General features: G+C 56.1%; 3 non-coding genes across 3 annotated transcripts in view; all 3 read right to left on the reverse strand.

Annotated features, from left to right (window-relative positions):
- The window catches only part of LOC126328887 (large subunit ribosomal RNA), a 4225-nt gene extending 3944 nt beyond the window's left edge, over positions 1 to 281 (reverse strand). Inside the window, exon 1 of the ribosomal RNA XR_007562001.1 lies at positions 1 to 281. This exon is cut by the window's left edge and continues 3944 nt beyond it. This is a non-coding gene — a ribosomal RNA (large subunit ribosomal RNA).
- Positions 282 to 469: 188 nt separating this feature from the next.
- Positions 470 to 624, reverse strand: LOC126328889 (5.8S ribosomal RNA). The gene has a single exon (XR_007562003.1). It is a non-coding gene; the product is annotated as a 5.8S ribosomal RNA (ribosomal RNA).
- Positions 625 to 992: 368 nt separating this feature from the next.
- LOC126328878 (small subunit ribosomal RNA) lies at positions 993 to 2885 on the reverse strand. The gene has a single exon (XR_007561992.1). It is a non-coding gene; the product is annotated as a small subunit ribosomal RNA (ribosomal RNA).
- Positions 2886 to 5000: the final 2115 nt, after the last annotated feature.

Raw genomic sequence — 5000 nt, forward strand, 5'->3', positions numbered from 1 at the left:
ACTCGAAGGAGAGGTCCCGCCGACGCTCGCACCGGCCGCTACGGGCCTGGCACCCTCTACGGGCCGTGGCCTCATTCAAGTTGGACTTGGGCTCGGCGCGAGGCGTCGGGGTAGTGGACCCTCCCAAACACCACATGCCACGACAGGCGGCAGCCTGCGGGGTTCGGTGCTGGACTCTTCCCTGTTCGCTCGCCGCTACTGGGGGAATCCTTGTTAGTTTCTTTTCCTCCGCTTAGTAATATGCTTAAATTCAGCGGGTAGTCTCGCCTGCTCTGAGGTCGTTGTACGAGGTGTCGCACGCCACACCGCCAGCCGGCTGTGCACGCTACCGAGAAAGTACCGGTATGCGAACCGCCAGGCGACGGGCGCGCATCGCACGTTTAAGGAGACGCGGCCGGCCACACAGGCGACCACGACACTCCCACGTCTCCGAAGCGGGACAAACGCCGCGCGCTTCAGTATACGTAGCCGACCCTCAGCCAGACGTGGCCCGGGAACGGAATCCATGGACCGCAATGTGCGTTCGAAACGTCGATGTTCATGTGTCCTGCAGTTCACATGTCGACGCGCAATTTGCTGCGTTCTTCATCGACCCACGAGCCGAGTGATCCACCGTCCTGGGTGATCTTTTCCTTTTCAGTCTCCCACTGTCTCTTTCAAGACAGTAGCATTTGCGGGACTGAGGCGTCTGACGGCCCCTGTTCCACTATTTTTTTTTGTGTCCAACGGCCTCACAGCCGATGGGCGTCGTACGGCTCCACACCGGAGCGGACAGGCACTCGGGCGAACGTCATTCAAAACCGGCGCCAGGCGCCAGGTACCGCAGGCCAGCCGCTCCAGAGCTTCAGCGCTCGTACCACACAACAACAACACTTCCGCTAGTTTTGAGAGGCACGCGTGGTTCCGCACGCGGCGCACGGCCACTGCCGTACAGGTAGCGTGTTGCGCGACACGACACGACACGCACATCGAAAGACATGCAGTCTAGTCGGTAATGATCCTTCCGCAGGTTCACCTACGGAAACCTTGTTACGACTTTTACTTCCTCTAAATGATCAAGTTTGGTCATCTTTCCGGTAGCATCGGCAACGACAGAGTCGATGCCGCGTACCAGTCCGAAGACCTCACTAAATCATTCAATCGGTAGTAGCGACGGGCGGTGTGTACAAAGGGCAGGGACGTAATCAACGCGAGCTTATGACTCGCGCTTACTGGGAATTCCTCGTTCATGGGGAACAATTGCAAGCCCCAATCCCTAGCACGAAGGAGGTTCAGCGGGTTACCCCGACCTTTCGGCCTAGGAAGACACGCTGATTCCTTCAGTGTAGCGCGCGTGCGGCCCAGAACATCTAAGGGCATCACAGACCTGTTATTGCTCAATCTCGTGCGGCTAGAAGCCGCCTGTCCCTCTAAGAAGAAAAGTAATCGCTGACAGCACGAAGGATGTCACGCGACTAGTTAGCAGGCTAGAGTCTCGTTCGTTATCGGAATTAACCAGACAAATCGCTCCACCAACTAAGAACGGCCATGCACCACCACCCACCGAATCAAGAAAGAGCTATCAATCTGTCAATCCTTCCGGTGTCCGGGCCTGGTGAGGTTTCCCGTGTTGAGTCAAATTAAGCCGCAGGCTCCACTCCTGGTGGTGCCCTTCCGTCAATTCCTTTAAGTTTCAGCTTTGCAACCATACTTCCCCCGGAACCCAAAAGCTTTGGTTTCCCGGAGGCTGCCCGCCGAGTCATCGGAGGAACTGCGGCGGATCGCTGGCTGGCATCGTTTATGGTTAGAACTAGGGCGGTATCTGATCGCCTTCGAACCTCTAACTTTCGTTCTTGATTAATGAAAACATACTTGGCAAATGCTTTCGCTTCTGTTCGTCTTGCGACGATCCAAGAATTTCACCTCTAACGTCGCAATACGAATGCCCCCGCCTGTCCCTATTAATCATTACCTCGGGTTCCGAAAACCAACAAAATAGAACCGAGGTCCTATTCCATTATTCCATGCACACAGTATTCAGGCGGGCTTGCCTGCTTTAAGCACTCTAATTTGTTCAAAGTAAACGTGCCGGCCCACCGAGACACTCAACAAAGAGCACCCTGGTAGGATTTAAACGGGGTCCGCCTCGGGACGCGAAAGCACCCCTTCGGCTCGCCCCACCGGCAGGACGTCCCACGATACATGCCAGTTAAACACCGACGGGCGGTGAACCAACAGCGTGGGACACAAATCCAACTACGAGCTTTTTAACCGCAACAACTTTAATATACGCTATTGGAGCTGGAATTACCGCGGCTGCTGGCACCAGACTTGCCCTCCAATAGATACTCGTTAAAGGATTTAAAGTGTACTCATTCCGATTACGGGGCCTCGGATGAGTCCCGTATCGTTATTTTTCGTCACTACCTCCCCGTGCCGGGAGTGGGTAATTTGCGCGCCTGCTGCCTTCCTTGGATGTGGTAGCCGTTTCTCAGGCTCCCTCTCCGGAATCGAACCCTGATTCCCCGTTACCCGTTACAACCATGGTAGGCGCAGAACCTACCATCGACAGTTGATAAGGCAGACATTTGAAAGATGCGTCGCCGGTACGAGGACCGTGCGATCAGCCCAAAGTTATTCAGAGTCACCAAGGCAAACGGACCAGACAAGCCAATCCGATTGGTTTTGATCTAATAAAAGCGTCCCTTCCATCTCTGGTCGGGACTCTGTTTGCATGTATTAGCTCTAGAATTACCACAGTTATCCAAGTAACGTGGGTACGATCTAAGGAACCATAACTGATTTAATGAGCCATTCGCGGTTTCACCTTAATGCGGCTTGTACTGAGACATGCATGGCTTAATCTTTGAGACAAGCATATGACTACTGGCAGGATCAACCAGGGAGCTGCGTCAACTAGAGCTGAGCAGCCGGCCGCCTGGGAGTGTGTCCCGGGGGCCCGCGCGAACACGCAAGCGTCCGCTCAATTATTCTGCAAACAGGAGGAGGCCGAGCTCCCCTGCACGATACACCTCGAAACCCTCTCAGGTCCCGGCGGCGCGCAGCGCCGTCCTAGGTACTTGGTCGGTTTCGAGAGAGGCGCAATCGCCCGGAGTTAGGCGAGTAGACGGTTTTAGTGCGAACACCCTTGCTCCCAACTGAGCTTGCCGCTGCCGACAGAGGCCCGGGAGCGTGCTGTCGTGGCATTGCCGGCGGGAGACAACACGCGCCACCTATGGTGACCGGCAGCTCCAACGCCAGCGCCACACAAGGGCAAAGCCCCACTTGGGTGCAGAAGCGAACTCTCCCAGCACAGCGCACGCGCCAACACGTCCGCACAACTGCGATACAAACCACCTGCGAGAACCGCTGGGGCGACCGAGCAGCAGACGGCGTCGCGGCGCCGAGTGCCAGGCGGCGGCGCATCCTCAACGCACACAGTCCTCAATCAGACCAGCACACTGCAGATGTCCACCGCGCTTCGCACCGGGCTCGGCTGAACCAACTTTGGCCGCCAGGCGCCGCGTGCAGGGTGCGCCGCAGCGTAGCTGCGCCGCCTGCCGAGCCCGTCGGCTGGCGCTCCTGCCACTCGGCGCCCCCCACCAGCCGCCTGTTGCGCGTGCGCCCACGCAGCGCGCGGCCAACACGCCGGGCGGCCCCCCTTCACCGGCCGGGAACAGTCCCACCAAGCCACCGCCGCGTATCGCTTCATACCCACATGGGCCTAGTCACGTGTGTGGATGTGGCGGGTACCGCTGAAACAACCGGTTAATAGCTGTACCGATCGTCGCCATCACAGATTCACCTCCAGCGTGAACAACCGCTCAACAACGGATTTCCAGTTCATTTGCGTATCTTGGGCAGTAAACGTAGATGTCCACCTACATTTGCGAATTCAACAATTCTTGCATGCCAGGATGTCATGTGTCACGACACGCTACATCAGACCACATACACACTGCGACATGTGCAGAAGAGAACACGTGGAAGGTGGCCCGCGCACGTATGCGATGTCCCTTCCGCGATCCACTGTCAACCGGCATCTGCGGCATGTCCCAGATATGGAACGCGGTCCACCAGGGTAGCACTTTGTGTGAGGCAATACGACAAAGTCGGAATACACGCGTCACTACATCACACGGCTCACGCTGACCTGACCTGACTCACCGCACCACCACCCCCAGCGACCCAGGGTGACATACAATGCGTTCGTACGTTCCTCCCACACGCCTCTACGGCGTACCACAGTGCAACCTAGCTGTTATTGGGAGACGAGACAAGTAGCATCGAGCACAACATATGGAAATTGAGATTCGACACCGTTGGGCACAGCCAGCGTACGGTCACACGTATCACACTACTTCACTCTGTACGTAACTACCGATGATCGGTACAGCGTGTGGGTTACGCGTACGACATCAGCGGACAATGGACACAGACCATACCACGACGTACACTGAGGGCGTCGACATCTGAACGCAACTGAACAGCTGCGAGGCTCATTTAACACTCAAACGCCAGACCGACCAGCTTGAGAGGACGGAGACACAAAGAGAGGGGCAGAGGGGGGGGGGGGGGCGATATAGTCCTATTGCAGTACAATTGACAGTGGATAGCGGGAATATGTGGAAAGTAAGCAACACTCGCAAGACATCTACATGAGGATAACAACGACACCAGAGATTCCGAGCAGTGAACTATGTTAGGCAAAGGGACAACGTGGGTTAGGTTAAGGGACAACGTGGGTTAGGTTAAGGGACAACGTGGGTTAGGTTAAGGGACAACGTGGGTTAGGTTAAGGGACAACGTGGGTTAGGGTAAGGGACAACGTGGGTTAGGTTAAGGGACAACGTGGGTTAGGTTAAGGGACAACGTGGGTTAGGTTAAGGGACAACGTGGGTTAGGTTAAGGGACAACGTGGGTTAGGTTAAGGGACAACGTGGGTTAGGTTAAGGGACAACGTGGGTTAGGTTAAGGGACAACGTGGGTTAGGTTAAGGGACAACGTGGGTTAGGTTAAGG

This window comes from Schistocerca gregaria, unplaced genomic scaffold (assembly GCF_023897955.1).
Source record: "Schistocerca gregaria isolate iqSchGreg1 unplaced genomic scaffold, iqSchGreg1.2 ptg001143l, whole genome shotgun sequence".
In the NCBI taxonomy this organism is placed as follows: Eukaryota; Metazoa; Arthropoda; class Insecta; order Orthoptera; family Acrididae; genus Schistocerca; species Schistocerca gregaria.